The sequence below is a fragment of the Pistacia vera genome, unplaced genomic scaffold (genome assembly GCF_008641045.1).
Source record: "Pistacia vera cultivar Batoury unplaced genomic scaffold, PisVer_v2 Contig45, whole genome shotgun sequence".
In the NCBI taxonomy this organism is placed as follows: Eukaryota; Viridiplantae; Streptophyta; class Magnoliopsida; order Sapindales; family Anacardiaceae; genus Pistacia; species Pistacia vera.
In genome coordinates, this window is record NW_022196279.1 from 444,127 (window position 1) to 452,819 (window position 8,693).

Below are 8,693 nucleotides of genomic sequence, written 5' to 3' on the forward strand. Positions count from 1 at the left end.
CAACATATGTGATCAGTCCATACAATTCTAATCAGAACACTTCATGCCTCATAAACAGTACTCCTTTTTCAATTTTTTTTTTTTTTTTTTTTTTTTTTAATGATTGAGGTACTAGGCAAAATTGTAGCCAAGCCCACCTAATCCTCAGGATCACAGAACACCGTACAAGCTCAATAGAGTAAGATAATTACATAAATGTAATAAGTACATACCCTGCAACTCAAACACAAAATCCTTATAACTAACCCCGGTAACTAAAAGGCTTGTCATCCAGCCACAAGGAGAGAGATTAATTTCATTTTTCTGTTTGATGGGGATTAGAGGTTTCATAAAGGTTTTTAGTATGTTGATATTGAAATTTAAATCAGAGTAGGTTTTCCATTATGTCTCCCCAATTGGCTTCGGTTGCTAACGTTTCATACTAATTACTTTTGACCCCTGATAAAAAAATTTCTGCCTCCATTCCTGATTATTGGGTACAATGGTCAAGTCTGAAAGATAAGTATAAATATAATATTGTATCAGTCAACTCGCATATTTAGTCAGAGAAAGTGAGAAACTAAGGGTGAACCTCGTAGTTTCTAAAATCTCAAAGAGATATTTGTTTTTCAATTAAACTTCAAATTGGTCGAGAATCATTAACCAAAAATAAAAATTCTAGATTAAGTGAAATCTAACATACGTTGAACTATTTTTAGGTGGTTAGGTAGTTTGATAAGAACTCTTGAATATATTTCTCAAGTAATCATGAGTCGAATCCCTCCTTGGTTACTAATAGAAGTAACTATTAAAACTCTTATTCGATCGGTAATTCTAAACCCGAAGAATTAATTGAGCATGGTAATAAATACACCCTCAATATAAACAATCCCAAATAATGTGTGCTAAAATTTGGACAAATATCCCGACCGAGCTAAATCTGAAGAACTAAATCTTTAAGATAATAAGGCCTTCATGTTTCCACATTAGCCCAACTTTGATCTAACAAAACAATCATCTGGTTTAAATTTCTCCACTACATCTCCATAAAAAAAAAAAAAAAAACAAATCAAACCGTTTTAGCAAACCCATCATTGTATATAAGTTAAAGAAATATGAACCTGGGCCATTACCTCTCTGTAAGAGACGATAAATTGGAACCATGAAATCCGTAAAGACGGATTTGAAATTGACTGGAAAGACATACTACAGACCTAGGAATTCGTTGTCGGTCTGGCATTTGTCCCTGATGATCCGACCATCTCCTCTAAAGTTTCCGTATCGATGGCCATTTCATCATCGAAATCACCCTGCTCTACCTCTGCCATTACCTCGTCCCTGTCTTCAATGATAGGTTCAACCCCATTCTGTACTGAATTTGATTGCAACTGGATTTCTTCACTTGGATTTTCTGCTTCATTAGGAGTTTGCATAGTTGTTTCTGGATATGGATGGGCACAAACAGTCAATGTGGATGCCACTGACGCTTTCTGCAAATTAAACCAGCCAAAGTCAAAATAATAAAACCCTTATATATATATACATATAGGAAAAAATATATTTAATAATTGAATGTATTGAGTTTTCATCCCATCAAGATATGTTAATCCCTAACTTAAGTGCATGTGTTCAAGAGGATAATAAATAAAATATGGAGAAATTAACCTGAGATTAATATGATTTCAGATTTCTTAATTATTAATGTTATAGCATGCACTTTACTAAGATTAAACGACTTATTCCCACCCAAGGTTTGCCTTAATAACCTTTTCCCAACCAAAAAAGTTTCAAAATACCATTTTCCCACCCAAAGTTTATATTCTAACCAATCGTTGGTTAATTCTAATATTTTTGCAACCTCACACCACCACCATTCTCTTTCCTGATCATCACTTACCAAAACCCCTCAAACTTTGCTTCTGTTAATCCCGTCAATCGCTAGCAATCAAGCGATTTGTGAAACACACAACTGCCCCTCCCAAGTCAGATTTCGACCAATCTCGACCACCCAAATCTAACCTGTCACCACCAAAAAACTCACCCGCATGCCCTTTTTAAAAACTTCAATAACCTGGACCAAGTTTGCTCTCTGTTGGCCGCCAAATCGAAAAGTGTATTGTGGGTACTAAACGGAATATAAACTTTGGGTGGGGGAGTCGTATTTTGAAACGTTTTGGGTAGGAAAAAACATTGAGGTAAACCTTGGGTGGGAAAAAGTCATTTACTCCTTCACTAAATATGAATCACAATCAGAAAACCAAATAACTATGTAATTACTTGCTAATATAAAAATATGGGTTAATAACATTGACACCCCCTAAGGTTTCAATGTTTTTTAGGCGTATAGACAAGAGCATTAGATCAACACTACACCCCAAACTGTGAGTGATGCTAGGGCAAACTTAACTAGGAAAGGTTAATTTAGTAATAGCAATTGAAAGTAATAGAGAAACAGAAGAAACGAGTTAAAAACTCATACAACATGACTCATATCTAAAAGGTTATATCTTTATCTTTAAAAAAAATAAAAAATAAAAAATAAAAAATAAATAAAATAGAATAAAAAGATTATTTTCTTTATTTTAATAAAGTATAACCATCGTCATTTCAACCCAGAGCCAAAAAAAAATCATATATCTTCACTTATCTTTTATCTTTAGCCAACAAACAAATCCACACAACCCAAGCCAAACCACAACTAGCAACTATGGATTAAAAGGTTATGTGTTTTGGTTTCCAGCTAATTTTGACAACCTAATTTGTGGATTTTGTACTGGATTTTCTAACTTGCAAAATAGACTAGAAATTTGCCGAAAAAAATTTCTGTTAATTATTCCCTAACTTCACTTACAATTTTGGGTGTAAGTGTTGACCTAATGTTCTTCCCTACCCGCCTGTGAAACTTTGAAATTAACCTCAGGGGGTGTTGATGTTATTAACCCTAGAAATATCATAATTAATGAATTTTGATATATTAAGCTCTATCCAAGGTTTATTAATAAACTTAAATAAAAGTTAAGCACGTTACAAATAATGCTATTAGTACTGCAATTTATTATTAATCAAAGCTAGAAATAATTAAACTAGTTGGAGCTTGGAACCTCTTTATTTTTTTCTTCTTTTGCTGTTGTTGCTTTGGTTTTCTTCTTCTTTCTTGGACGATCTTCATTTTCTTGGACCTTCATCTGCTCAGCCTGCAAAATTTACCATTATATGATCAACACATCAAATAAAAATGTCTAGTATTCTCCTTTTTATTGTATATATGTACGAAAAAATCATAATAATATTGAACCCATCAAAACTTGAACTTGATATTTGGCCCATAATTAATTAACTCTTAATAAAAAAGTAATTAAAAATATGCTACCTTTTTAGCCTCTTGCATCATCACCCATTCTGGATCAATTTCTGTGGGCCAGCTCTTAACCTTGGGACTCTTTTGTTGTTGAGAGTCGATATGAGCAGCCAGTGAATTGTGAGAAGAAGAAGATAAAGATGATGGCATTACCATTAGCTTGTTTTGAATCTTTCCTTGTGATTCAATGATTCCCTGCATAGTTAATTAATTAATTATTTGTAGAAATTAATATAAAAATTTATAGGAATTAGAAACTATAATCCTAATCTGATAACAATTACAAATTAATTAACCTAAGATTGAAAACTCACCTATGAAGCTTAAAATTACTAAGAAACTATTCGTTAACTAGATAAAATTACAATTTTATCCCTAAGGTGTGGTATGAGTAACACTGATTTCTAATTAGTAAGACAGAGGTACTCTTATACTTTTTTTTTTTTTATAACCGAAGTGTTTATGTCAGTTTACACGCACTTCAACTAATCTCCGAAGTCTATTAAACACTTTATAAGCTCAATAGGCCAAGTAAGTTATAAATGTAGTAGGCTTTTTGATAACCGAGGTGTCTGAGCCAACTTGCGTATACCTCAACTAATCCTCAGAATCCATTGGACACCCTCCAAGTCCAATGGACTAAATAAGTCACAAATGTAATAGGTGATCACTTTGTGGAACTCAAACACAAAACTTTGGGTAACTTACCGAGATGGCTAAAGTCTTGTCATCTGGCCACAATCTAAGTGGTTTACTCTTATACTGTCTAATAGAAGGAAATTCTATAAACTGATACTGTAGGTATTATTAAAAAATTCCACAAGACTTGTAACTTAAGCCAAACTTCATGGATGAAATTATAATTTTCTCATTCAGAAACTAATATTAAATACACAATTTAAATGACAGAATTAGACATCAAACTAATAAGTTATATTAGAATAAATTCGGGTTAAAAATTAAAATTACCTGTTCATCATGTCGCAGGAAGAGATGGTTGTTTTCATTCTCTATGTCTTGCTTTGTTACATCAAAAGCCTCATCCCCAATTTGTAGCTGCAAACTTCCGTCAGACCACCTTACAAAACGTGCATTACTTGCTCCCTACAAAATAAATTAGCATATTTCAATTATAGATTATGAAAGTAACTAAGACAAGAAGAAAAATCATGACATATAATTATAAATATTATAAACTCAATATGATTTAATGGTAATGAAGAACCATCTTCAATGGGATGGACACATACACCCATTTCGATATATGTTAATTGGATATGTACATTGTGATTGAACGGATGTAAATGCTTTTATCCCATTGAAAATTTCCGTATAAATAGATATCGATAAAAGATTATAAATATAAAGTTCATTAAAACAAACTTAGCAATTTTATTCTTCTATGTGCATTATCATCAAGCAATGAATTAGTGAATAAGCAGGAACCAATGCTGATAATGCAGGAAGAATTATGAAGATAAACATACATTATGAAATATAATTTCAAGCAATTTCCTCTATTGTGTGACTCTCTATAATAAGTTCTCTTATAATTACTAACTTTCCCACTTTTTCTCTGTCCAAACACACAAGATAAGACAATAGAAAATCTCCACATTAAGTAATTCAGGCTACTCCAAGTAGCCACCTGGAAAATTTGCAAAACTAAATTGATCTATGCTGTGAAAAATAATGCTTTTAATAGAAGGACTTATGATAAGAATTGAGTATATATAAAGAAAATTTGACTAACAGTGATTGTGCCATCTGGATTCTGGACTTCCCTCCAACGAATAACATTCTTTGGTAGATAAGAATGTTTCTTAGGATTAGCAGCAGCAGCAACCATGTCTTCATCTTCTTCTTCAACATATGTTTCAGGATCAAATGGTCTCGGCTGAATACCGAATACGTTCGAGACTTTCAACAACATCATCTATTACACATATTTTAACATTATATGAGAATTAAAATTCTTTAGATCAACATCAAGTTATGGGAATACTTTAAGCTAATACAAAGGTGATAACACATGCACATTTTTATGTAAAAGAATTAGAAACTCTATGCATATAACATGACTAACAGAAATGATAAAGAAAAAAGAAAACATACCTTGCTTGGGTCCAAGGGAGGTTGCCGAATTGGGATCTCTAGTTCTAATGGTGAACTAGTGCACTTGTCTCCAGAAGATAATATCTCAATAAACTTTTTCTTCTCTTCTTGAAACCTATTCCTCCTTCGGAAATTGTCATTTTTATGTGATATATATTTGAACTCCTTATGATGCCTAATTAAAAGAATTTCATTGATTGTATTAAGACAGAATAGCTAATATTAAGAGATTATTTTAATTAATAAAAATATAGAGTGTTTGTGCTTCAATTATAAGTGGATATTTGGCTTTAGAGATTAAGAAGAAATGCTTATTTGGATTGATTAATGATACCTATATTTTAAACTTTGTTGCCATCAAGTCACATGAAGGGTAGCAAGCNGACTAAATAAGTCACAAATGTAATAGGTGATCACTTTGTGGAACTCAAACACAAAACTTTGGGTAACTTACCGAGATGGCTAAAGTCTTGTCATCTGGACACAATCTAAGTGGTTTACTCTTATACTGTCTAATAGAAGGAAATTCTATAAACTGATACTGTAGGTATTATTAAAAAATTCCACAAGACTTGTAACTTAAGCCAAACTTCATGGATGAAATTATAATTTTCTCATTCAGAAACTAATATTAAATACACAATTTAAATGACAGAATTAGACATCAAACTAATAAGTTATATTAGAATAAATTCGGGTTAAAAATTAAAATTACCTGTTCATCATGTCGCAGGAAGAGATGGTTGTTTTCATTCTCTATGTCTTGCTTTGTTACATCAAAAGCCTCATCCCCAATTTGTAGCTGCAAACTTCCGTCAGACCACCTTACAAAACGTGCATTACTTGCTCCCTACAAAATAAATTAGCATATTTCAATTATAGATTATGAAAGTAACTAAGACAAGAAGAAAAATCATGACATATAATTATAAATATTATAAACTCAATATGATTTAATGGTAATGAAGAACCATCTTCAATGGGATGGACACATACACCCATTTCGATATATGTTAATTGGATATGTACATTGTGATTGAACGGATGTAAATGCTTTTATCCCATTGAAAATTTCCGTATAAATAGATATCGATAAAAGATTATAAATATAAAGTTCATTAAAACAAACTTAGCAATTTTATTCTTCTATGTGCATTATCATCAAGCAATGAATTAGTGAATAAGCAGGAACCAATGCTGATAATGCAGGAAGAATTATGAAGATAAACATACATTATGAAATATAATTTCAAGCAATTTCCTCTATTGTGTGACTCTCTATAATAAGTTCTCTTATAATTACTAACTTTCCCACTTTTTCTCTGTCCAAACACACAAGATAAGACAATAGAAAATCTCCACATTAAGTAATTCAGGCTACTCCAAGTAGCCACCTGGAAAATTTGCAAAACTAAATTGATCTATGCTGTGAAAAATAATGCTTTTAATAGAAGGACTTATGATAAGAATTGAGTATATATAAAGAAAATTTGACTAACAGTGATTGTGCCATCTGGATTCTGGACTTCCCTCCAACGAATAACATTCTTTGGTAGATAAGAATGTTTCTTAGGATTAGCAGCAGCAGCAACCATGTCTTCATCTTCTTCTTCAACATATGTTTCAGGATCAAATGGTCTCGGCTGAATACCGAATACGTTCGAGACTTTCAACAACATCATCTATTACACATATTTTAACATTATATGAGAATTAAAATTCTTTAGATCAACATCAAGTTATGGGAATACTTTAAGCTAATACAAAGGTGATAACACATGCACATTTTTATGTAAAAGAATTAGAAACTCTATGCATATAACATGACTAACAGAAATGATAAAGAAAAAAGAAAACATACCTTGCTTGGGTCCAAGGGAGGTTGCCGAATTGGGATCTCTAGTTCTAATGGTGAACTAGTGCACTTGTCTCCAGAAGATAATATCTCAATAAACTTTTTCTTCTCTTCTTGAAACCTATTCCTCCTTCGGAAATTGTCATTTTTATGTGATATATATTTGAACTCCTTATGATGCCTAATTAAAAGATTTTCATTGATTGTATTAAGACAGAATAGCTAATATTAAGAGATTATTTTAATTAATAAAAATATAGAGTGTTTGTGCTTCAATTATAAGTGGATATTTGGCTTTAGAGATTAAGAAGAAATGCTTATTTGGATTGATTAATGATACCTATATTTTAAACTTTGTTGCCATCAAGTCACATGAAGGGTAGCAAGCTACAAATCTTGCTAGGATAGTCACAAGAGAGTGAATCTGATCAACTTAAAAACCCTCAAAATTTATTAGGATAAAAACTCATCTATAGTTGGTGGTGAAATTTTTTTGTGCCGTGAAATTGGCAATGAAATGGTGATAAATTTTGTTTTGTTGCCCTAGATATTTGGTGACTAAATTTTGTGGCCAAAAGCTATTTTTCATGTAGTAATCACAATTTTTTTTTTTTTTTTTAAAGGTATTTAAGGCATTGACCTATATTGGAGCCTGTTTAATCCTTAGGGTCATAGAACACCCTACAAGTCTAATGGATCAGAGTAATTGCATAAATATGGTAGGAACTTCTCCTGCAACTCAAACACTAGACCTTCTAAGTACAACTAACCCTAGTCGCTAAAGGGACACCATTATTTTATGACGTGCAAAACTTAGTTACATAGCAACTTCCTAATCAATTACTTCAACTAATGTTTATAGAACTTTCTCATCAGTTTTGTGTCTTCAGCCAAATTGGAAGTTTAAGAAGTTATAATACTCAGTGTCAAATTTTTTTACTTGAATCCCATTATCTTGTTAAGAATGATAGCACATATATACTTATAGACACTCAAGTTTATACTTAGAGGTTTTAAGTTTACTCACCTTTCATATTGTTCATCACTCATAATCGTTTTTCCTTTCAGATCAACATATTCTTCAATATTATCCTTTTCTTTGCTTTCGAGATCCACAAATTCCTCTACCTCTTCCTGTATTTAAAAAATGATGCTTAAGCAATATATTATACAAAGAAAAAAGAACATATCTTAATAGATTAATAATTAAATTACTAAAGAAAAAATACCTTGCTTAGATCCAAGGGAGGTTGCCAAATTGGGATGTCTGATTCTAATGGTGAACTAATGCACTTGTCTTCAGAAGATAATAGCTCAATAAACTTTATCTTCTCTTCTCCAAACCTATTCCTCCTTTGGAAACTGTCTATAAATACACTATATATA